The 27,366-nt window shown below is 40.8% G+C and overlaps 1 protein-coding gene across 3 annotated transcripts in view; it reads left to right on the top strand.

The window, feature by feature from the left end:
• The window catches only part of SPNS2 (SPNS lysolipid transporter 2, sphingosine-1-phosphate), a 143,539-nt gene that overhangs the window by 1,249 nt on the left and 114,924 nt on the right, over nucleotides 1–27,366 (top strand). The gene's annotated exons all lie outside the window — the stretch shown is intronic.

Genomic DNA, 27,366 nt, shown 5'->3' on the forward strand with positions numbered 1-27,366 from the left:
TAAGGTCACTTGTCTTGTGTATATGAACCAGTAGTCAACAATTGGGATGCTTCAAGGTCACATACCTTCCCTGATGCCCACACTTGTCCCTCCTCTGAGATGTATTGATCCTATAGGGTCTCCTCATTTGGTTGCAGAGGTCCATAGTATTGTATAGCAACCATTAGTGTCACCGGGCACCATGGAGATAGTTTGGAGTCACCACATTGGGTCATCTCAAAAATGTAGATAGGGGTTTGCAGCATTGCAGTTCCAAGCTAGACATTAAAGCAGTGTTTCCCAACCAGGGTGCCTCCAGGTGTTGCAAAACTACAACTCCCAGCATGCCTGGACAGCCTTTGGCTGTCCAGGCATGCTGGGAGTTGTAGTTTTGCAACACCTGGAGGCACCCTGGTTGGGAAACACTGCATTACAGAGTGTTTCCAGATGTAAGGCCACCAAATGAGACATGAGGGCTACAATGTATCGTCCGCTGCCTTAAGGACACGGCTCAGCCTCCTTGTGATAACTGATTTGGCTAATGTCTTCTAGTCCTACCAGGTCAGTGTATGGTCCCAGGAGCGGCAGGATAAAGGGAGGTAGCTGTAATCTGGGAGACATACACATAGCAGATTGTGCATATGTAATTCCTTATTAGGGTGCATATGCACAACACGTTTCTGCTATACACTTCCCGTATACGGTTAAAAAACGTACGTAACCATATAGAAAACCGTATGCATTGACTTAACATTGTAAACCGCATGTCAAAGGCATCATCCGGTTTAGTCCGTTTTGCGTCTTATATGGTTTTGTCCGGTTTTTTACCCATGCCCAAAACCGTACACTACCATGTTTTTGGTTAGGCTGGGTTCACATTACATTTCCCCCCATACGGGAGCGCATATGACAGGGGGGAGCTAAAACCTCGCGCTCCCGTATGCCTTTTTATGCGCTCCTGTATGTAATTCATTTCAATGAGCCGACCGCAGTGAAACGTTCAGTCCGGTCGGCTTATTTTTGCATCGTATGCGCTTTTTCAACGCACCTAAAACTGTGGTCGACCACGGTTTTAGGTCCGGCTGTAAAAGCGCATACAGGGCAAAAGTGAGCCGACCGGACTGAACGTTTCACTCCGGCCGGCTCATTGAAATTAATTACATACAGGAGCGCATACGAAAGCATACGGGAGCACAAGTTTTTAGCTCCCCCCTTGCCGTATGCGCTCCCGTATGGGGGAAAATGTAATGTGAACCCAGCCTTAAACTGTATATGTTTTTTTTTTTGTTTTTTTTTAACACGGGAGTCAATGGGAACCGTACAGAACCGTATGTGCGTATGGTTCCATCCGGTTGGCACTATATGGTTTTGACTTTGTACAGTTTTTTTTCTTGGAATTTCAATCAAACAAGTGAAACTTTATTCAAAACGGAGTGAAAAGTTAAAAACGTATACTTTTTTTTCTTAATAACTGATGCAAACGGACATCATTTTTCAAACCGTATACGTTTTTTTTTACCGTATACGGGTTGAAATTTGTACACATGTTTTGATACAGTTTAGTCCGGTTTTGAGGAATCCGTTTTTCAGCAAAAACCAGATAGGGGAACTGTATTGCAAAAACGTGGTGTGAATGCATTATATATATATATATATATATATATATATATATATATATATATATATATAGAAGAAGACCCAATAGAGCAACACTACCACACAGGTGGAGAGAGCTTGAGAAAGGCTGCAAGTGGGCCGCTGAAACGTCGCTTTTGATGTCAGGTCAATAAACCTTATTCACTTTTACCACTTGGAGTGCTGCAGTACCCTTCTTTTCGGTATATAAATATATATATATATTTATTTTTTTATTTTTTTATTTTTTATTTATTATTATTATTATTTTTTTGTGGACTGTGCAGGTCAGGAACCCCCACAACATGAGTAATTTACTATACGTTCTTGATGAGTTGACCTTATCCTTTATTGGAAGCCTTATAATCCCCGTCCCATCTAAAAAGAATATGGGTGTGAGTGACAGAAGAGACCACAAGAATGTAATGGCAGTTGTGTTTTGAAGGCTTATATGTTCTTCATGTAGCTTATATGTAGAGATAAGTTATCATCTGGAGCTACTGTCTGTCGCACTGTGCGTGGCTGAATGCTGATCTTTACACCAGTGATCAATGGATGTTTTCTTCTTTTCTAATAGCAATGCTCAATGGATACATGTGCACATCCCCGAGTCAATAATAGATTAGAAATCAATCAATAGGATCCAATGCATATTCTTATGGATTGAGTATTGATTACTGAAGGGGAAGAAGTGTACATTCATTTCTTTTATCATTTGTAAATAAATTCATATTGTAGTGCATATTTACGCTCATAAGGAAAAACCCTATGAAACTTGTTGTTTGTATCTGCTCTGCAGTATTACAGCTACTCGTCTATCTATATTTGCATTCACAGTAGTAATAACCTAAGGAGAGCATCCAGTGCTGTTTTTTTTGACAAGTTATTCTATCACAATCACCGAGGCTTCAGTTGTGTATGGTTTGGCTATTGCAGTGTTCCCCAACCAGGGTGCTTCCAGCTAGAGATGAGCGAACTTACAGTAAATTCGATTCGTCACGAACTTCTCGGCTCCACAGTTGATGACTTTTCCTGCATATATTAGTTCAGCTTTCCGGTGCTCCGGTGGGCTGGAAAAGGTGGATACATTCCTAGGAAAGTCTCCTAGGACTGTATCCACCTTTTCCAGCCCACCGGAGCACCGGAAAGCTGAACTAATTTATGCAGAAAAAGTCATCAACTGCCGAGCCGAGAAGTTCATGACGAATTGAATTTACTGTAAGTTCGCTCATCTCTACCTCCAGCTGTTGCAAAACTACAACTCCCAGCATGCCCGGACAGCCCTGGTTGTGAAACCCTGGGCAACTGTAATGTTAGATAAAGGATTAGAATGTGTTGCGTTCATTTCCTCGCCTCCTTTTGGTTGGCTATATAATATATATATATATATATATATATATATATATATATATATATATCATTATTATAATCATTACATTGTAAATACTTTGAGCTCCTATTGATTTATTCAAGGGGTTGTTATTTCTTTGACACAGGCCATTTTTGAGGCCATGTCTGTGAATTGGTCAGGTGCATACAGTCATGTGACAAGCTGCAGTTGCATGCAAAGCTTGAGGTTTAAAGGGGTGCTCCACTGGAAAACATTTTTTTATTTTTAGTTTTTTAAATCAACTGGTGCCAGAAAAGTTAAACTGATTTGTAAATCACTTCAGTTTAAAAAATCTTAAGTACCTTCCAGTACTTATGAGCTGCTGTATGTTCCACAGGAAGTTCTTTTCTGTTTGAATTTCCTTTCTGCCTGACCACAATGCTCTCTGCTGACACCTCTGTCTATTTTAGGAACTGTCCAGAGTAGGAGCCAATCCCTATAGCAAACCTCTCCTGCTCCTAAAATGGACAAATGTGTCAGCAGAGAGTACTTTGGTCAGGCGGAAAGGAAATTCAAAAAGAAAAGAACTTCCTGTGGAACATACAGCAGCTGATAAGTACTGGAAGGATTAGGATTTTTAAATAGAAGTAATTTACAAATCTGTTTAACTTTCTGGCACCAGTTTATTTAAAATAAAAAATTCTTTAACTAAATAAAGGGGCTATGTTGATATGTATTCAGGCGGGTTTGCAAAAGCTGGCATCTGACTGAAACCATGGCTACTTGTGGTGCCAATGGTCGTACCGTTTTGGCCATTGGCAACTAAATGTGGAAGTGGTTTCATCTGCATGTGGCAGCTACAACAAAAAATGTTCTGAATGGCTTGTCTCAAAAAGATAACCCCTTTTCCATATACCTTATTAGGGCATATAAAGTATATGAGAAGAACATGGGACTTCTCCTGGTTCAGCTATTAGGGAAGAGCAACTTGCAAAGACCATCTCTTGCTCTGTCATACTCAGCCTGGCTAACTATCCGAAGCAGGGGAAATGTTTGATCTACTAAAACTTTCCACCAGAATCTGGATCTGCAGCTGTTCATGGCGTCACGCCCCTTTAAAGAAAATTGGCACACATGGCATAAACAAGGGGAAATTCATGTGTCCTGGGCCACATTTTCATAAAACCTGGTGAAATTTAGCAATTTACAGCCCCAAAAAAGCTAAATAAGTTTTGATCCATCCCCCATTGACCCAGATTTACTATGACTGCTCCAGAAAAAGAACCAAAATTGTGGGGCACAGCCCTGCATAGTCCCGAAAATAAACAGTAATCTTAAAGGGGTACTCCACTGGCCGTAAGTAAATGTTCCGAACGCTGTTTTCGCGCTGCGGGGGTCGGCCACGTCCATCTCTCATAAGGGTACGTTCACACGGGCAGATTTACAGCGGATTTTACGCTGTGGATCCGCTGGTGAAGGCCCGCTCTATGCTGTCGTTACATGTGCCTGCTCGTGGCGGCAATACGCCGCTACGAGCAGACACACTGCAATGTGCGAGTCGCAGTATACTCGCACATCACGGCCGCTCTCCCTGCTCTGAGCTAGGCTGAGAGCTCCCGCGATGTGCGAGTATACTGCGACTGGCACATCACAGTGTGTCTGCTCGTATTGCCGCTATGAGCAGACATGTAAAGACAGCATAGAGCGGGCCTTCACCAGCGGATCCGCAGCTAAATACGCTGCAAACATCCGCTCGTGTGAACGTACCCTAAGGACTACTGTATACATAGACTCGTGAAAAACCTGTCCAGAGGAAAAGTTGCTGAGTTGCCCATAGCAACCAATCAGATTGCTTCTTTCAAAAGTGAAAGAAGCGATCTGATTGGTTGCTATGGGCAACTCAGCAACTTTTCCTCTGGACAGGTTTTGATGAATCTCCCCCCATGGTCACCAGAAAAGAAAAACGTCTTCTCAGCATATGATAGTGATTCACGCCTTGCATTTCTTGTCCAAAATATACGACTAAATAAAATATAATAAATCCCTCAATATTCTGATCTATTATTCTCCAGTCTGCTTTATATTGGTTAGTGTTCTACATGTTCTTAGCTTTTTCTAAAATTCCATTACAATGAGCTCACATTCTATCATTCCTAAAAGAATATGATCCATAAATGACCCGGAATATGCTGATCGGGACATTTATACTTGTATCCAAGTTACTGGCTTTGAATATATAATGGATTTTGGTAAATCATTGCCAATATTAACTGATAAAAAGGCTAGAAATGTGCCCAGACTAAACACAACATTTTGGAGAGTGTACGGTAATTTAGATTTATATTTGGTTGTTTAACCCTAGAATAGGATTATATCAAGTATAGTATGTGAATCACCTTCACTATCCACATCTATCATTTTCCACCCTGACCCGACTCCAAAAAAGCTAAACAATGACTGTAAAGGATCCATGATAATAATATTAATAGTAAGGATTAAAAGGCATTATCTAGTCAATAGTATAATGTATCCATCATCATCATTTTAATTGTGTGAGAATATCCGGTCTGTAGTCAATAGTCAGAAAATACGCCTATGTTTTTACCATTGTGGTGTACATGTAATAGTTCAGCAGCATCTCTAAAGTACAATAGACAGTCATCTACCCAGCGTATCATTAAATGGGCCTTTTATTGGTTTCCACAGAAACCAACAGACTCTAGTTCTCCCTAAAACCTCAACTCGGCCCCTATCCCTTAGAGCAGTGGTCTCCAACCTGCGGACCTCCAGATGTTGCAAAACTACAACTCCCAGCATGCCCGGACAGCCAACGGCTGTCCGGGCATGCTGGGAGTTGTAGTTTTGCAACATCTGGAGGTCCGCAGGTTGGAAACCACTGCCTTAGAGCATCATTGACGGCATCATAATTGTACACCCATTGAATCTTCTAACAATTTTAGTGTGAATTAAGTATTGCGTTGGTTGTTCCATAAACTACTACCAAATCCCTTATACAATCATGGCCGTAAATGTTGGCACCCCTGAAATCTTTCTAGAAAATGAAGTATTTCTCCCAGAAAAGGATTGCAGTAACACGTTTTGCTATACACATGTTTATTCCCTTTGTGTGTATTGGAACTAAATCAAAAAAGGGAGGAAAAAAAAGCAAATCAGACATAATGTCACACCAAACTCCAAAAATGGGCTGGACAAAATTATTGGCACCCTTTCAAAATTGTGGGAAAATAAGATTGTTTCAAGCATGTGATGCTCCTTTAAACTCACCTGGGGCAAGTATCAGGTGTGTAGTATATCAACGAGAAAAAACAACAAGAGGTGCGCCCCTAGTGAGGACCGTTTATCATAAATGAAAAAGATAACGCAAAGATGGGTTCTTACCCCTAGGTGTTGCGCTCAGAGCACAACACCTACAGTAGCGTCTGGATGCAGAAAATCAGATGGAACCGCTGCCACGAGGAACTTCCCTGTGTGACGTCAGTCCGGTGGATTGCAATGGAAAGAGTTATGTAAACAAGTTCCTCTAAAGAAGGCGCTGGTACACGAAAGTGAAGGTATACTTCTTTAATAGCTACGCGTTTCGATCCCGAACCGGCCTGCCTGATGAAGATCCCGGTTCGGGATCGAAACGTGTAGCTATGAAAGAAGTATACCTTCACTTTCGGGTACCAGTGCCTTCTTTAGAGGAACTTGTTTACATAACTCTTTCCAAGTATCAGGTGTGGGCAATATAAAAATCACACCTGAGAGCAGATAAAAAGGAGAGAAGTTCACTTAGTCTTTGCATTGTGTGTCTGTGTGTGCCACACTAAGCATGGACAACAGAAAGAGAAGAGAACTGTCTGAGGACTTGAGAACAAAAATTATGGAAAAATATCAACAATTTCAAGGTTACAAGTCCATCTCCAGAGATCTAGATTTGCCTTTGTCCACAGTGCGCAACATTATCAAGAAGTTTGTAACCCATGGCACTGTAGCTAACCTCCATGGGTGTGGATGGAAAAGAAAAATTGATGAAAGGTGTCAATGCAGGATAGTCCAGATGGTGGTTAAGCAGCCCCAAACAAGTTCCAAAGATATTCAAGCTGTTCTGCAGGCTGAGGGAGCATCAGTGTCAGCGTTAGCTCACCATCGACATTTAAATGAAATGAAACGCTATGGCAGGAGACCCAGGAGGACCCCACTGCTGACACAGAGACATAAAAAAGCAAGACTACATTTTGCCAAAAATTAACTTGAGTAAGCCAAAATCCTTCTGGGAAAAGGGAAAAGGCGCCCTTCCAATAAGAGAGACCTGGAGCAGTTTGCAAAGGAAGAGTGGTCCAACATTCCGGCTGAGAGGTGTAAGAAGCTTATTGATGGTTATAGGAAGCCACTGATTTCAGTTATTTTTTCCAAAGGGTGTGCAAACAAATATTAAGTTAAAGGTGCCAATAATTTTGTCCAGCCCATTTTTGGAGTTTGGTGTGACATTATGTCCATTTCACTTTTTTTTTCCCTCCCTTTTTTTGTTTAGTTCCAATACACACAAAGGGAATAAACATGTGTATAGCAAAACATGTGTTACTGCAATCCTTTTCTGTGAGAAATACTTCATTTTCTAGAAAAATTTTAGGGGTGCCAACATTTACGGCCATGACTGTATATTGCATGAGGTCTGTGTTTACTGTGGCATGTATATGGTGTTTATGTAAGGACTTTGCACATCAATGAAATAAAAGAGTGTGTATTAGGCAGTGCAAGTGAAGTATTTACCATAATCCGTCTACTGGCAATGCATGTGTTTTGTCGTCTCGTACAGATGTCGTCTGTCTGAGTATATGTGAAAAAGTCCAGTTTAATCGATATGGGGCTCAATCAGAACCTACATATGTAATGTCATTGTGGTAAGCTGTTATGAGTTTACATTCAGATTTTTAGTAAATATTATGGGGGCGATTTATCAAAACTAGTGATGTCGCGAACATAACATTTTCGGTTCGCGAACGGCGAACGCAAACTTCCGCAAATGAAATAAAAGAGTGTGCAAACCGGCGATGGCGGTTCGTTGATGATATAATGGCACTTGAATGACACAGGTTTGGTGCACGGTGACACTCACCGACCGCACGGATTATGAAGAGGTATGCAGTCCGAGCTGGTACGGTGGCGTCCGGCACTGGGGGTTGTGCTCATCTGCGCGATGGAGTGTCATGAGGGTTCAGCAGTCTGCTATTGGCACTGGATGGCGTCCGGCCTGATGGAGAAATAGATGCCGTGGCTGGCATTATGGAGACAGTGGTAAGTTCTGTGCTGGTATGGGAGTGAAAGCCGGCGTCTGCGTGTCAGTGATGCGCTGCAGGCGCGCATATAAGAGAGGTCCCAAAACAAGGGGCATCCAGCTGTTGCGAATGTTAAGTCCAAACTTATGGTTGGTATACAGGCTGAAGGGTTACGGGGGTACGTGGATAATATGCTAGACGCGTTTCAAGGCAGCGGGCCTTTTCTTCAGTAGTGATATAAGCTATCCTGTATACTGAAACGCATATAGCATATTATCCACGTACCCCCGTAACCCTTCAGCCTGTATACCAACCATAAGTTGGATGCCCCTTGTTTTGGTCGGTGAGTGGTGCCGTGCACCAATCCTGTGTCATTCAAGTGCCATTATATCACCAACAGCATTAACGGAACCTGCATATATTATTATATTGCCGAACTTTGCACTGCACTACCAATGAACTAATCTGTGAAATAGCGCATTATATAACTGCAAATTAACCCAGCTGCTGCTACATATTTTTAGTTGGTACACACGCCTGAAGGGATTTTTTTTTCTTTTTTTTAAATTACATTTTTATTGTCATGTATATTACATTATATTTAGAATTTTTGATATTTTTTATTTATGTACTTCATGACATCTATTGACATTTACTGAGCCCCATCCGTCCAATGCAAGGGCCCTGCTAGGGTGATAGGAGGCCTAGTTATCAATTTTTACCATAATAAATTGTTATTTAATTTATAACTGGATCCATCTTTTATTTATTCCATATGTCCCTTTGAGGACTGGTTTATACAATGAATTGAAAAATGTATTATATATCCATTTAGCAATCATATTTTTATTGTGTTTGTGTTGACTTGTGTGCGCCAAAGTTATGAATGATTTTTGCGCTATTTTCATGTTGTCTGCGTTGTCGTCATCTTTTTTTTTCTTCATGTGTGCTTGCAGGGGATTTTGTTTGTAGATGTACTGATAAGTGCTGCAAATGTATCATTTCTGCAAAAATTATGTCTGCACAAATTTTTGCAAAAATGTAATCCAGTGACTGGCTGGTGTATGAATGTGTGTAAGATTTTCACAGTTTTTTGTGCTATCCAGGGGCTTCTTGTCATTTGTGTAAAAGTATGAAGTGACGTGCAGTATATAATACATTTTGCACAGCAACTGGGAGAACCACACTTGTGCAGCATTTTTCACATTTTGCGCAAAAATCTCTAATGATAAATTCCCCACTTAGTGTAAGCACTACATTCATTACAATGGTTTATGCTTTGATAAATCTGGCTTATCTTTAGGCTTACTTAAAGGGGTACTCCACTGGGCAGCATTCGGAAGTAAATGTTCCGAGCGCTGTTTTCATGCTGCGGGGGCCAGCGTTCAGAAGTAAATGGTCGTCCACGCTCCTCGTGTCATCATGGCCATGCCCCCTCAATGCAAGTCTATGGGTGGGGGCGTGATGGCCATTGACTTACATTGAGGGGGCGTGGCCTTGATGACACAAGGGGAGTGGCCGACCATTTACTTCCGAACGCTGGCTAGGGGATTACCCCTTTAACACCAAAATTGTGCACCAAAATTGTTAAATGCAGTGCTGCCATGCCTCCTTTGTTGAACCAGGTGCAAATGTTTCAAAAAATTGTCATAATAGATGTGGTGCACAGCACGTACTCCAGTTTATTTTTTGGGCACAAATAGCACCAGAAATCTGTCACTTTAGCAGTAGTAAATCTGCCCAATTGTGATATTGCAATAATTTGCTTGTCTACTTGGAAATCTACTTCCACAGTCAGGCCTAATCCTGGCTACTCTGTATTCTCAGGGACTCCTTACATTTTAAAGGGGTACTCATGTGGAAAACTTTTTTTTTTCAAATCAACTGGTGCCAGAAAGTTAAACAGATTTGAAAATTACTTCTATTAAAAAATCTTAATCCTTCCAGTACTTTTTAGGGGCTATATACTACAGAGGAAATTCTTTACTTTTTAGATTTCTCTGATGTCAGGACCACAGTGCTCTCTGCTGACATCTCTGTCCATTTTAGGAACTGTAGAGAGCAGGAGAAAATCCCCATAGCAAACATATGCTGTGCAGGACAGTTCCTAAAATGGACAGCAGAGGTCAGCAGAGAGCACTGTGGTCATGACATCAGAGAAATCTAAAAAGTAAAGCATTTCCTCTTAGTATATAGACCTAAAAAGTACTGGAAGGATTAAGATTTTTTAATAGAAATAATTTACAAATCTGTTTAACTTTCTGTCACCAGTTGATTTTAAAAAAAAGTTTTCCACAGGGGTACCCCTTTAACTCCTATACAGGGATCTAGCTGCTAGGAGTCCCCAGGTTGTGTCTGCAGTCGACAAGGGGAATTAGTAGGACAGGCAATAATGGAGACACTGGATATGCAGTGCAGGAGCAAAAGAGCAGTAGATTCAGCAGTAGTACAACAATTCCCAGAAAGACGGGCAAAAGTTAAACAATCCTGTTCTAATACAGCAACAGATAATCGAACATTTTAAGGGAGAAGCAGGGTCAGGTAAGAGGCTAATCTCTATAGCAGTAATACAACATAAACTATCTAATGGCAGAATCATGTAGCCTAAAATTAAATCTGGCCTATACATGAGCACCTAAAGGATCTAAACAGAGCTCTCTGATTGGCCGATCTACTGGGCACAGAGATGGATAGAGAAGCATCCCCTCCTGTCCTATCCCGAACTCTATAGCAACAGCAGAATTGATAGCACAGGAGAGTGGTGCGCTAAATGCATAAATGATAATAGCGACAAATACAGCTTATAATGTAAGAGGAATAATACAGATAGGCGTTGTTTCTATGTCACTAGAAAACGGGGACCACCAGCTCTATACATTAGAACCTAAGCAGGTAGGAAGGGAGGTACATCACAGGAAAGGAATGTCTTCTTTAAGTGTATGGAATGTCTTAGGAATGTATTAATCACTGGTGACACTCCTTCTTATATTTTCTATGATCCCTTGTGAGCTAGTGCTAAGACCTGACCCGGGATAGTAGTAATTAGACTCATTTTTAATAATAACTTAGATCCTGGTGGTTTACATTACACCCATTTACTTAAAAGTTAAGAGACGTAAACTTGTGTAAACACCCCGCGTCAGACAACACTAGCGGCAGCCGGTAGTTGAGTGTACATTCAGTAACAGGCAGGGCAGCATTCCGTATGTGCTTGGTGAACAGAACAAGGCCAGTGGTATGTCCACCCAGTGTACTTGCCTGTGACAGTGAGTCAGCCAGACAGGGAGGTGTGCACTGTAAATCGTATTAACACCAAGTAATCTGATTACAGAGGGTACAAGATCGTCTGTTCAATGAATTCATTCATCCCGTATGGGTCTGTAAATACAGTATAGCTAGATGGAGCAGAGCTGGAGCTGTTTTTTAGGTTGTTATTTCTTCTGTGTATGCTGCAGCCCCATGAAACACTTTGTGCTGAATGTCAAGTACAGGTCTGTTAAATCAATATATACTGATGTGCAGGGGCAAGTGAGCAAGTAGTAGGGTATATTGTACAAATACTGTGTTGTTTTACAGAGTCAGCAGATTGATGCAGATTCTTGGAGAATCAAATTGGATGGAAATGTGTTGCGTCGGAAGAGCAGATATATTGAGTATGAGTATCTGTGTCAGCCTTATCATCAAACACAAACACCCATTGGAAAGGGCTTCCTTTGGCTAATAATCTTGCACCTTTATTTTGTTTTTATAAATGAACTCAGTAATTTGAGAATGACTTGTTTGCTTTTGAAAATCCTTTCTATGCTAGTGTTTATCTACGTAGGCCTGCTGGGTTGTGTGCATATAAGAAAAGAAATGCTGACTGTATCACATATTTAAAAAGTTTTTTATTTTCCTCTACGTTTTAGTAGTTAGATACAATTCACTTAAATATACCTGTCTTTTCAGGTGACTTTTTAGGATATGGCCCCTTTTACACTGACATTGTGACCCGGCGGCGCAGCGGGCGTTACGAAATGAGGGGAGAATAATTACTGTAAGCACCATCTTTTTCTCCCTCTACTTCTGCTAAAAAAAATTATAGTCAATGGGATCCATCCAGACCCATTGTTGCCCATTGTGCCCTGTCCCAATAGCACCCGTTAAAGGCAAAAAAAAAAAAAAAAAAAGCCCAATGGCAGTGTGAAAGAAGCCTTAGCTGTCTTGCATGTACATGAGGTGCAGAACTTTTTTTGACCATTATCTAACTTACATATAACATTTTTCAGCAGACTTCTGCTCTGCAGGCTTCATCTATAATTTTCAGTTCTCCCAGAGTTGGTAGGCGAAGCCTAATTTGTATTGTGTCTGCCATACATTGCAAATGCACAGAGAAAGAGACCATGCACTTATCTGTGCACAGACTTAGGGCTCATTCACTTTGCCGTCAGGCTGCGTTATACAGAGCTCTGCTGTACATGTCCTCAGAATAACGGGAGTTTAGCAGAGAAAAAATAGTGCATGCACAATTTATTTTTCGCACTAAACTCTGGTAATTTATTGGATCCTCGACAGACCCCATTCAAGTCAGGAGGGATCCGTTGGGACTTCATACACAGTTTAAATTGTCCATCACAATGACGTTCCCTCTGCTCCCCCTTCAACTGAGCTCAGAGGAGCCCATGTTGTTTTCTTCTCTTCATCCCTGCCTGTACCTGTACTGGTGTGTCCGAATTATTAAAAAATAACATTTTATATTCCGTACGGTCAATGGCGTGAATGTAAAAAAAAATCATAGAATTTAGTTTTTTTTATGTTTATAACATCATATCCCAGAAAAAATGAAGTAAAAAGTGTTCAAAAAATCCGATCAATACCAAAATGGTACAGATACATACAGCAGATTATGGCCAAAAAATGTTGCCCTTATACAGCCCGGTATACGGAAAAATATAAATGTTATAGGGGTCAGGAATATTTAATTTTTTTTTTTAAAGAAGGAAAAAAAATATTTGGTACTAGTATAATCAGGCCGACCTAAAGTATTAAAATAATGTGTAAGTTTGACCACAAGGTGAATGGCGAAAAAAAAGGAAAACCCCCAAATTTACGTACTATTTTGATTAAAATTATTTTGTCTACCAGGACAAGTGGATTTTCATAAGGGACAAGTAGATTGTTCTCCGTTTTAGTCCCTTGGACAAGTAGTTTTTTGTTTTGTTTTTCCACACCCCTGTTCATAGTGTTCCTATTTAAGGGTTTGACAGTCATTTCTAAGTAAATTGATGTTTTCTGTGGGTGCAATTATAGAAAGATATCAGGTCAAGTCAGGGAGCTAATGTAATGCAATGTTGACGTCATAAGCACCAGTTTGGGATTATATAAGACTAAAATACTAAGGAGCAGAAGTATTAAGACTGGTGTTTCACACGCCAGTCTTAAGCTGCAGTTCCTCGAAGAAAGGTAATGTTCACATCGCATTTTGCCTGTACGCTTGGAATATATGTCGCTAACATGTCAAAAAAGATTGCTGACATACCCTGCACTGTTCTGACAGTGAGCTCATTGAGTTCACTGGACCAAAAACAGTCAGCTACTGACTACAGTGTGTGGTTTGCTGTGCTTTTGTGTTTTACAAAAACACGTATACATACAGAAAATAGACTGAACATAGTCACTCATCAACTACGTTTGGTCCATTAAATTCAATGGGCCTGCTGTTACTATGCCACGGTATACGTCGGCAGCCTTTTTCTTAACAGGATACCGACACATAGTTTGAATCATCCCCCTTTTCCCATAAAAAAAACTGTAAATAAAAATAAACGTGTGGTATCGCCGCGTGCGGAAATGTCCGAATGATAAAAATATATAGTTGATTAAACCGCATGGTCAATGGCGTACACGCAAAAAATTCCAAAGTCAAAATAGCGTATTTTTGGTCACTTTTTAAATCATGTAAAAATGAATAAAAAGCGATCAAAAAGTCCGATCAATACAAAAATGGTACAGCTAAAAACTTCAGATCATGGCGCAAAAAATGAGCCCTAATACCGTGCCGTACGCAGAAAAATAAAAAAGTTATAGGGGTCAGAAGATGACATTTTTAAACGTATACATTTTCGTTAATGTATTTATAATTTTTTCCAGAAGTACGAAAAAATCAAACCTATATAAGTAGGGTATCATTTTAATCGTATGGACCTACAGAATAAACATAAAGTGTCATTTTTACAGAAAAATTTACTGCGTAGAAATGGAAGCCCCCAAAAGTTACAATTTTTTTTTCTATTTCTCCGTAGATTTTTGGGTAAAATGACTGATGTCATTACAAAGTAGAATTGGTGGTGCAAAAAATAAGCCATCATATGGATTTTTAGGTGCAAAATTAAAAGAATTATGATTTTTTTTTAAAAGGTAAGGAGGAAAAATCGAAAGTGCAAAAACGTAAAAACTTTCAGTCCTTAAGGGGTTAAAGAACTGTTTCCAGTGACTGCATACTCTGCTCTTAAAGGGGTACTCCTTTTTTTTTTTTTTTTTTATCAACTGGTACCAGAAAGTTAAACAGATTTGTAAATTACTTCTATTAAAAAATCTTAATTCTTCCAGTACTTATTCGCTGCTGAATACTACAGAGGAAATTCTTTTCTTTTTGGAACACAGTGCTCTCTGCTGACATCACGAGCACAGTGCTCTCTGCTGACATCTCTGTCCATATTAGGAACTGTCCAGAGAAGCATATGTTTGCTATGGGGATTTTCTCCTACTCTGGACAGTTCTTAAAATGGACAGAGATGTCAGCAGAGAGCGCTGTGCTCGTGATGTCAGCAGAGAGCTCTCTGTTAAAAAAAGAAAATAATTTCCACTGTAGTATTCAGCAGCTAATAAGTACTGGAAGGATTAAGGTTTTTTAATAGAAGTAATTTACAAATCTGTTTAACTTTTTGGCACCAGTTGATTTAAAAAAATGTTTTCCACCGGAGTACCCCTTTAAGTCTTAAAGGGGTATTCCAGGGAAAAAATGTTTTATATATCAACTGGCTCCTCCAGAAAGTTAAACAGATTTGTAAATTACTTCTATTAAAAAATCTTAATCCTTTCAATAATTATCAGCTGCTAAAGTTGAGTTGTTGTTTTCTGTCTGGCTCTGCTTGTCTCGGGAACTGCACAGGGGGCATGGCGTGACATCACGAGGGGGTGTGGCAGAGTAGAAGAGGTTTTGCTATGTTTCTAAACTGGGCGGTTCCCGAGACAGGTGTCATCAGAGAGCACTTAGACAGAAAAGAACAACTCAACTTCAGCAGCTCATAAGTGCTGAAAGGATTAAGATTTTTTAATAGAAGTAATTTACAAATCTGTTTAACTTTCTGGAGCCAGTTGATTTAAAAAAATAAATAAATAAAAATTTCCTGGATAACCCCTTTAATACCTGTGTTGAGTTTAGTGGAGGGACTCAGTACGTTTCTAGTGTCTCCTGGCCCGCTGTATAGACCATGTCAATCCTCTCATAGTTCTCACACTATGTCTTCCACGTCTGGTTTTGCTTGTTGCCAATATACAGTCTAAAATGATGTCTCTTAATAAAATAGGATAAAGTGTATTGTTAACCAGTTAATACACTGAACTTTCTGAGACACTAAATATGCAGCAACATTTTTTCATCTGTATTAGGCTATTTCTCTCCGCTGTGAAACAAGCCAAGTTTGTACACATCTGGGGCTTGTTTTAAAAGCAGACATTTTTTTCAATATGGATTTCTGGTTCATTCCAGGGACCGTATGAGCAAGTCATTGATATAAATTGGGTTGAGCTAAAGGGTAGTAAAACGGAATACTTCATGTATGAAACAACTATTATTTCCAGGCAGTGTTTATAGTGATCAGTGCCATTGATATGTCGTATGTATTGAATGCGGAGCCAAGTAACACACAGCATGTTCCTCCGAGATTTCCCATACTGCTTACATATGATTATGTTCAGGCAGGCTGAGGTCAACAGCAGAAATGTGTCTTTGATCAGAGCAGTTCATTCCAAGGTTTATTTTGGGGTTCAGCTTAAAATCATGACTGAGGAAATAACTGCAATGGTTTGGTCTACATGGGAAAAGTGGTGTGTATTGTTGTATTCTGTGCACTGATCATACATGTTTTTCTGTTAAAGGGGTATTCCAGGATCTAAAATGTTATCCATTATCCAAAGGATAGGGGATAAGATGTCTGGGACCCCCCACCCGCGACCTCTCAGCAGCACCCTCATTCTATACGGAGCTGTGTCTCCAGTTGCTGGGACGGGAGACGTGATGTAATGCCACGCCCCCCTTGTGACGTCACACCATGCCCCCTCCATTCATTCGCCCCCTCCCATAGACATGAATGGAGGGGGCATGGCGTGACATCACGAGGGGGTGCGGCATTATGTCCCCACTCCCGGAAACCGGAGGTTTCCGCAACTGGACATACAATGCGGGTGCTGCATACAATGCAGGTGCTGCGAAATCGCGGGGGGTCCCAGCGGCAAAGCCCCCCCCCCCCCGATGAGACATCCTTACCCCCTATCCTAGGGGATAAAATGTTAGATCCAGGAATACCCCTTTAAAGAGAAACTATTAGCTCTTTCAGATAGACATAGGCAGATGGTAAAACAATTGAGAAGTCTCTTAGCTGATGGTTGTTTACAAAGTTATGAAACCATGATCTACTTCTAAGCTCCAGAGTCTAAAGGCCGGGTTTAGCTGCAGAATGCATGCCTCCTCTCTCCCCCACCCCTCCTTGCATGGCTTTCACTACTGTCCCTTGTACATCAATCATTCAGGACAGAGGGTTGGGGGAGGAAGGAGGCGTGCATGCTGCAGCTAAGTCCTACTTTTATAACTCTTGAGCTTAGGAGAGAAACATGATTTTATAATTTATTTTTTTCTTTGGACAGAATAATGATCGAAGTGTAATCTATATACTATTCCCCTTTTTTTTTATGTGTACTAAAAAATACAGGTCAGATGTATGCCAAAAGGAAACACTTTTGGCTTCTGTTAGGCTACGTATTTGCATAGGCTTCGTTACTGATGTGATGTGATCAGCTCCTAAATGGGCATTTATGCATCACTTTACTAGTATAAACACAAGGTTGCAGATGAAGATTTCATATTTCATGTGGAAACATTATCCAACAGCTTAGATGTATGGTACACTATTTTATAGATGAATCTACCATAGGTAAGATCATTTATATTGATAATTTGTAAAGTCATATATCTAAAGACATTTATCTATCATGTACACCCAGGGTGAGGGATGGGATGTAGATGAATGTAAGGGGGAAGGGGTAAACCATTCCTGGATAATACTTAAAAATAAGCTGCCCCACACATTGTCTGGTCCTCTGATGCCATATTGGGTCCTCAAAGGGCTCACAGGACAGCTGTTACTTCGAAAAAATATTTTCAACAGTGACCCCTGTTAAATCAGGCAGGTTGCATACATAGGTGAATAACAGTAAATGGCCCGCCAACTCTAGTGTAAATGGAAAAACAACTGTGTTGATAAAAAAAACTGGTGTAGAACACATTTGTCTTTGTCTTGTTACTTTTTGTATTAACCCATAACTTTCAGGCATGTTCCAACCTTTGCAATACTGAAGGAGAAAACAGAAGCTTATAAAAGGAGCCTGTTCTTGCTATATTGGACATCTATTTGCTCTATGCTTTATTTATATGGACATGTCTTCTATGGCATTCATTTAGCCGAAGATACTGTCCATAAACACAGTTCGTGCCTAATGAATAAACTACTACGTCCTCTAATAGGGGCATTTTCTGTGATCAAAAGGCTTGTTCATGTAATTCCTGTAATTGCAGCTGTAATGTACTTCGCTAGTGTTCTCTTACTCCATAAAGTCTGCCCAGTTTGCTAATAAGATGGCTATTGTTGGAGGAAAAGATTAAACAAAATCCCAGGATTGCTGTTATAATGTAATCACAAGAATACAGTGACTACTCTATCAGACCATATTATAGTGAGAGCACTGTTTTCATTCATTACGACTCTTCACTTCAGATCAGCAAGTAGTGTATCGGAAAACAAATGGCGACATTTGTGTCTAGAAAGAATGGGGCATCTCTGTTCCCATCTATCAGGGATATTGTATATTTCTTAGCTCCAAAAATATCTATTTCTTTCATCTTTAACACTTGTGTTACCATGAATAGGAAATGTTAAACTCCATGATTGTAGAGTTATTGACTCTTGACCGGGAAATAGGGGCGGACAAATTACTTGACTTTAGGAACTAGAGCTGAGCAAAACAACAGTACGATTCGTCCAACCCTGGTCTAATCAATCAGTCATCGATCTATTTAGTGTTGTAAAAATGGATTGAGACAGGGTCTCATTGTAGACTTCTCACAGGAATCAGAACACATTGAAAGTGGAAAGACTTTTACAAGACTAAATGAATCGATGGCTGATTCATTAGATTCAAGATTGGAAAAACTTACTGTATATATATATGCTCAACTTTAAAAATAATTTTAAAAAAGTTAGCAGGAAATATCTGGCTACATTTCTAGGTTCTCATGCATCCATCCATAATCAACAATACGTTATAAGTACCCTTTCATATAAATTTTATAAATATCCATGGTTCAGAGACAAGACTTTTTATCTGCCTTTTGGTTACAGTGAATTCGTAACCAATTCATAAAATTCCTAAAGGCTTTTTTTTTTTTTTATACATAAATGACTTTTAAAACCAGAATCAGTGATCAGTATGGCCCTTGCTGCCGATGAGTGAAAAACCTCCTCTGTGCTGCATGAGCCATACGCTAGGTCGTAACACCTATCGTAAATGTAAATGTTAAAACACTTTACATTTACTTATCACGTTAGTCTTTTCTTTCATTCTTGATAGTCAAGGATTGTTATGATAAATGAGCAAGTATGAAAATTAAGCCATGGCTTTTAGGGAACATTATACATTTTAATTTTTGATTGATCACAAGATGTCATTACTTTTCCAATGTCTTGTGATTGTCATATCACCCCCACATGGGCAGACACTTAGGTGGAAATTTATCATTCTCTACACCAGCATAGAGGCATTTTTCATGCCCTATCTTTCAACGAAGATGTTTCGCAAAAATGAAGCTTGCACACAGAAATGGCAAAATGTTGCCACTTTGCCCTGGCGCAGGTAATGATAAATTTCCCCCTTAGTGTAGTGGACAAAAGTTTCCATGATGATTGGCCAGTAGAGGATGACTTTCCTCATACTGTATGCATGTCCCGTTTATGGGTGTTAATATTTACTGGCTAAACTGCTTGGAATCCATATACATACTACTGCTTTTCCTGTGAAATCTTCAGTCTTTCTGCATTCTTTTACAACATAGAGCTTGTGGTGTGGGAAATATCTCACAATCTGGAGACCACATGTCCAGTTGTGGCCAAAAACGAAACAAACCTGCTGTAGGTATCATCTCTGCACGCGCTTAACACCTTTCATCCACATGCTGCCTTTCATCAAGTATGCAGCCTGATTAGGTTTACAATAAATTAAAATACAAACTTTTATATTGCTTTAGTGTTGTAGGTGACCCCAAAATCTCCAAGGTGCTGCAGTATTGCAGAACATGATGTACAAGTGGTCCCTCAACACACGATGGTAATCCGTTCCAAATGGACCATCGTTTGTTGAAACCATCGTATGTTGAGGGATCCGTGCAATGTAAAGTATAGGACAGTGGTCTACAACATGCGGCCCTCAAGATGTTGCAAAACTACAACACCCAGCATGCTGGGAGTTGTAGTTTTGCAACATCTTTAGGGCCGCAGGTTGAAGACCACTGGTATTGGAGGTTATACTCACGTGTCCCCGCCGCTCCGGACCGTCACCGCTCGTCACCGCTGCCCTGGATGTCTCCCTCCATCGCTGTAGCTGCGTCCCCGAGGTGTCCCCGACGCTCTGGCAAGGCCTCTGCTTCCCCGGAATCCTCGCTCTCCGTCGCCGCCATCACTCCGCTATGCACGCCGCTCCTATTGGATGACGGGACGGGGTGCGCAGCGACGTGATGACGACGATGGAGAGCGCCGACGATGCAGGGGATCCCGAAGAGGACGCACCGGAGCCCCGGGGACAGGTAAGTGATCGTCAGCAGACCACATGGGGCACCGTAAACGGTTATCCGGTGGCAGCTGAAGCAGTCAGCGCTGCCGGATAGCCGTTTATGCAATGGCCCCGACATACAAAAGCATTGTATGTTGATCCTGCCTTCAAAATGTGATGGCCTCTGAGAGGCCATCGTATGTTGAAATGATCGTATGTCGGGGCCATCGTAGGTCGGGGGGGGGGGGGTTCACTGTATATACATTCAGCTGCTAGTTGTGTTATATAAAATAAATAGGGCAATGCCTTGCTTCTAATGCTGTCCAAAGATACAGCTTATGCAGGATATCTCCTTTATAATGTGATATGGGATTGAAAGGGACTTTATCATGTTAATAAAGATTTACTGTATTCCAGGCTGTGCAATATTCTTATCTCCAATGTATAGCTGCTTGGACGGTACATTGAATGGTTCCTTAGTATAACCATCTATCCCATTAAAACACAGCCATTCGTTGGGGATTACTGTAATAGGATTTCATACAGCTGCTAAGCACAGAAAAGTAGTATTGTACTAGGGCGATGGAAGAGAAGTACAAAAAAAAGTGGAAATCAGTTTTATCAGTTCACCAGTGTCTGTGGGGTTTATTCTCCTTATTATTTATTTAACCAAATGCAAGAACAAATCCCAGCAGAAAAGCCCATATTCTAAAAAGGATTGGCAGCTATTTCTACAAGGATCGGGGTGAAGTGTCCAGTTTTATGAGGTCATAAGGGGGAAGTTATTAAATTCCGTTATTTTACATGTGTGAGCATGTAAGATGCGCCAATTTTATTAAAATGTACTTGCTTTTTAATAACTTTGGCGCAACACATTTAGGGGAAGTAAAATGTCTTCTGCTCGATCCTTGGGTAACATTGTATATGGTAGAGGGAAATAAACATGGGTAACTTAATAAAAAATGTAATTTGCTATTTTCAAGCACGTCATAGACTGGTGTATGAAAGCACATTACATGTAGCGTATTAAAATTCATGACAGAGGAGACAGACGTCTTAATTCACCTCTTTAATTGGAGGGAGGAGAAGTAAAAGTATTTTTAGCTTTAAAAGGCATTGGGATGTGGTGTGTTATAAAACTGCTGCGCCGCCTGACTTGTCCATCCTTTCTGCTTTTTGGTACAGATAATTGTATACACATGACACATGGATAGGGGAAAGACGGTTTTCTTTACACTTTACTTTTCTTTGAACTTTAGTGTAACACTGGGAATAATATCCACCATATCGATTCCCTTTTTACTTTTCATGGAAGTGAATGTTCTAACTTACCATTTACACTGTATACTGGATTATAACCCATATGCGTCATATAACGTGAATAGCATTGCCGAATGGCTATATCTGTGCCATAGTAGAATACATCCAATTTACTTTGTCTATATCTAAGAAGCCTTCGATGAAAAAGTAATTATTTAACTACAGCTAACAACAATAAGGAATACTCCGTTCTGTATCTTCTACTATGAGAAATGCAGTTTGCTGTAAAATGCATTTTATATTTTACTATATTTGACATATATATTATTAACTTTGTACATTATTCATGTTTGGTGCTTTGGAGCAGCACTGTTCTTACTCAGCATTGGCACTTACATTGTCTTCTCGATAAATAATGTAGTATAATGTGGCTGCAGTATATTTTCAGTATGTGGAATACATTTTTAGAATGTCATTGTCATGACAAGGGTGCACTTTAAATCTATTCAATAACTCTTTAAAAAGTGAAAGTTACTAACAATGCCCAATATATAATACCCATATGCCAATTTGTATAACACTATGAGAGGGTATAATGTCACATATAAGAAACTTTGAATTCTCCATTGGCTGACTGGCATCTTAGGTGCCCCAAATGAACCGGAAGTCCTATAAAACCACTACTGTAACCTATAAGGTCACATCTATAAACATCAGAGAGTGGGCCTGTCTGGTGTTTATATCGTCCAATGGCACAGACAGCCACACACTGAATCCTACAGGTAGGTGATCAGTTCTGTGTGCTGCTGTATAGGTTCTGTGCCATGTCTATGAGGCCTTAGAATGCTACACCTTGAAGCGTCCTTTAGTAACGTAACAAAGTTTGGCTTGCCTGTTTGCATTGTTTCACAATACTAAAACAAAAAGTTTGCTGCACATGTAAAATTAAACCTAAGAGTTGAGAATTTCTGTTTCTCCAGACATCTCCGACCTAGTTGTTTCTTGGGGAAATATTTCTGTTCAGATGATAAATGGACACCATTAAGATATCCTGATGTCACACTCCTCCTTTAATGTGTCTCTTTAACAAATCTTCATGAGCACTCATCTAAGAGGGTGTCACACTTGGTCTTTTCATCAAACCCTAGAGACTGAAATTCTTCCCTTGACCTCAGGCAAGTCCTTTTGTTTATCTTTTTCCCACCCTTCCCGTGTTTAACATAACAGTATATGTGCCTTGAGGAATTAGGAAATGAGGTAGTTATATAGATGAACATTGCTTCCAAGCTTTTGATGAAGTGTGCAAACATATCCACGGCAGATCCCTGGAGCGTTCATCAATGGAAATACTGTACAATCACAATATTGTAGTCTGTTTTACTCTCAGCGTCAGATTACTATGAGCGTATAAAAGATGGAAAAAAAGAATACCTTCCTTTATGGATATTGAAACTACTGGACTTTGAGGCAAAAATGAAAAAAAGAAGAAAAATAAAAGTTTGGTAGGGAGACATCCGTTGAACTTTGCAATGTCTGTAATGTACACTCTCATCCAGATGAGTATGAATTAGGCTTCACCCGTAGTAACATTCCATAAGGACTTCCTAATGGCCCCATTGCTTGGCCTTTGCTTCTGTTTTCAGCCCCTGCTGTTTGGCCTGAAATCTGTCATTCCCTTAGTAAAAATAACAAGGCTTTTACATGTCATAAAAGTCCAGTAAACAGTCATAGCAGCTGTAGGATGTCATTTTCATTCATAACGGTTTGCATTGCTGCCATTGGGAGTTTTCAGGACCTAGCCAAACGGGTACTGCAGTGTAAGACAACTTATCCCCTATCCAAAGGACTGACCGCTGGCCCCGCCCCTGTGATCTCTTGCCCAGAGCCCCGGCTCTACCATGCATGGAGCTGGGTTGACCCCCCGCACAAAGCTGTGGCTGACACACACCCTCCATGCACCTCTTTGGGAGAGCCATAGAGGGGGCGGGTCGACCAACGCTCTGTGCGGGGGTCAACAGTCTCCTTGCCTGAAACGGAGATTGCTCCGTGCACAAAGAGAGCTTGACACGGGGAAGGTCAGAACCCCCCCACAATCAGACACTTATGCCTTATCCATTGAATAGTGCATAAGCTGTGTTACACTGCAGTCCTTTTTAAACGAACTTCTAAACTATCCTATATTATGCTTGCTAATAATCATTCTCTTTACCTCCATTACTTATAAGGAACAGGGGAACACTAATGTTAATACTGAATGAATGTTCCCTCAACCATCCCCATGGAAGTCCATATGGGTGTAACTCAAATGTGTAATGTACCCATGAAACTCCAGTGATAAATCAGAACCCACTATTTATAGGATAATTGCTGGGCATGGCTTTATGACAGATCCAACGCTATGTATTAGGAATATTTCACATTAGCAGTAGCAGGGCTTGAATGGCAATTAGACAGAAATTCATTAACACATCCAGGATTCCTCTAGAGAAAAAAAACACGAAGCCAACAAAATAAATACAAGGACAACTTTAAAAAGATGGCATAATTGAAGAAGGTCTTTTTCCTCTCTTCAGAATAACTTTGCGGCTTTCCTTTCTCTCTGGGTAATTTACATTCCTCTGTGATTACTGGTTTGTTTGTAGATCTGTAACACATAGTAATTTGCCGTGGAAATGTTAGCTGTGGGACGGTCTTTTTGTGCCTGACTTTCTTTTAATCGCTAAAAACAAAACAAAATGTGACCAGGATTTTTAGTTTTATTTACCTGATAAACTATACTGCATTGGTTTTTAGTGCAGAATTTATGCTAAAGCCAAATGCAGAAAACAATGGAAAATCTTTCCTGAAATAGCTTACGATAACAAAAATTGTTATATGGAACTACAGTAAATTCAGCAATATATTGAATTCCCGCTGTCTCGAAAGCTGCTCTTTATCAAGCAGGATATACAGTGTATCCTACTGAATAAAACTGTGATATGGCATATTATGGCATATTCTCCACCAGCCATTGCAATATTTTACCGCTAGGGACAATATGGGAGTTATTTTTTTCTGCCATTTTTTAAGAGCATACAAACATTTTGTTAAAACCAATGATAAATTCCCCCTATGTGCTCAATACAGGTACTTTTGGAGTAAAATCGGTTGTATTTTTGCAACTTCCTGCCAGCTGGCACCCGTGTATTTTTGTAACTTCCTGCAAGCTGGCAGCCATGCATGGGCACCAGCTTGCAGAAAGTTGCAAAAATACATGGGTGCCAGCCTGTAGGAAGTTGCAAATGTACATGGGCGCCAGTTTGCAGAAAGTTGCAAAAATACAACCGATTTTTACTACAGAAGTTGCTTTCTTGAGCACATAGAGGAGAATTTATCATTGGTTTTACCAAGATTTTTTGGTGTTAAATTGTGAAGGACAATGCTATATACATATGATCCAGAACCGTGAGAAGGGTTATCAGAATCATACATCCTATTACATCCTAAGGCCATGTTTACATGTCCGGACTTTGTGTGGAATTCTGTGTGAGATTCCGCAGCAGCAGATTCCCATAGTATTTAATAGGATTTTGCTGTTCTGTGCACGTCGTGGGATTTCCGCACTATGGGGGAGATTTATCAAAACTTGTCCAGCGGAAAAGTTGCCCAGCTGTCCATAGCAACCAGATCGCTTCTTTCATTTTTCACAGGCCTTTTTCACAAAAATGAAAGAAGCAATCTGATTGGTTGCTATGAGCAACTGGGCAACTTTTCCGCTGGACAGATTTTGATAAATCTCCCCCCAGATGTTTCTGGCACCGAAATTCCGATTTCTGTGTCTGTGGAAAGAATGAACCTATTCATTCTTTCTGTGAAATCTGCACAGAATGTATTGCCGTCTGCCGGTGCCCATAACCTCATGGAAATTGTGCATGTAAATCAGGAGGAGGAGGAGCAAATACTATTGGGGAGGAAGTTCCACCATTTTGGGGTTAGAGAAGTAATTCCGCTTAAATTCTACTTCAATTTCACTTCAAACTGATTAAGTCAGGGCAAAAAAGCCTCATTCACTTTTCAATGGGCTTTTAGCCACGGATTCCCACAGAAAAATATGCACATTGGGGGATATTTATTAAAACCTGTCCGTTTCAGATTGCTTCTTTCATTTTTCAGAGGTCTTGTTAAAAATTAAAGAAGCAATCTTATTGGTTGCTATGGGCAACTTTTCCTCTGCACAGGTTTTGATAAACCTCCCCCATTCAGTCTTCAGGCAGAATAGAATTCAACTAGCGGAAATTCCCCAATGTAAACAGGGCAGCGGAAAGTCCATTAAAGTCAATGGAGTTTTCATTCAAGGCAGAATTGGTGTGGAATAAGTGAGTAGAATTAGGCTGGGTTCACACTACGTTTTCTCCCAAACGGGAGCGCATACGGCAGGGGGGAGCTAAAACCTCGCGCTCCCGTATGCCTTCGTATGCGCTCCCGTATGTAATTCATTTCAATGAGCCGGCCGGAGTGAAACGTTCGGTCCGGTCGGCTCATTTTTGCGCCGTATGCGCTTTTACAACCGGACCTAAAACTGTGGTCAACCACGGTTTGAGGTCCGGTCGTAAAAGCGCATACGGCGGACCGAACGTTTCACTCCGGCCGGCTCATTGAAATGAATTACATACGGGAGCGCATAGAAAGGCATACGGGAGCGCGAGGTTTTAGCTCCCCCCTGCCGTATGCGCTCCCGTATGGGGGAAAACGTAGTGTGAACCCACCCTAACTCAAGTAAATTCCTCTCCAATTCCTCAGTGTGAACATATCCTTATAGCTACATTTTTCAGGAACATGTCAACATACACTATCTCGGTAATATTGCTCAAACCATCAAGAGGCGCACTTGCAAGTTGCGGTCACATAAAAAGAATTAGCTTCCTTTAAAATTTTAATGACAGAATCTGCTGCCATGGAAATGTCTGAGGATGATGTATCAGCAGAGACGTGAAAGTGCAAGAACCATAAGAACCATTTCCTGTTAACATATTCTGATCATTAACAAGATCGGAAAACTCATTTCAGAGGCCAGCGAGAAGAAATGGTTTTATTTCCGCATGGCACATTTGTTCAGTAGATGACAGGACCATCACATATCATTAGTGTCTGTTAAAGAGGTACTCCACCCCTAGACATCTTATTCCCTATCCAAAGGATAGGGGATAAAATGTCTGATCGCGGGGGTCCCGCCGCTGGGGACCCCCGCAATATTGCATGCGGCACCCACCTGTTTCTTGTCTGGGTCGCGACCACGGGAACTGAAGTCCGTGACGTCACAACTCCGTCCCCGTGTGACGTCACGCCCCGTCCCCTCAATGCAAGTCTATGGGAGGGGGCGTCACGTGCAAACATTCTCCCCGTCCCCTCAATGCAAGTCTATGGGAGGGGGCGTCACGTCCCCTCCCATAGACTTGCATTGAGAGGACGGGGCGTGACGTCACGGACTTCCGTTCCCGTGGTCGCGACCCAGTCCCTCCAGCGCTTCCGGACAAGAAACAGGTGGGTGCTGCATGCGATGGGACATCTTATCCCCTATCCTTTGGAGAGGGGATAAGATGTCTAGGGGTGGAGTACCCCTTTAATGTCTCTGCAGAATGTTGGCACATCTTGTACTTGGTCAAGCTTATTGTGAGATGTTGTGTCTCCTGTAGTTAGACTTCTGAAGATGTGGGTGAAGTGTAGTCTTCCCTGTGGCCCAACTGTGGAAGAAGTTTCCATGCTTGCAGGACATATGGAAAGAAATACATAGCTGCTACATTCCTTCCTGTAAAGTTAACACACCTG

The sequence above is a fragment of the Hyla sarda genome, chromosome 2, assembly GCF_029499605.1.
Source record: "Hyla sarda isolate aHylSar1 chromosome 2, aHylSar1.hap1, whole genome shotgun sequence".
Lineage (NCBI taxonomy): Eukaryota > Metazoa > Chordata > Amphibia > Anura > Hylidae > Hyla > Hyla sarda.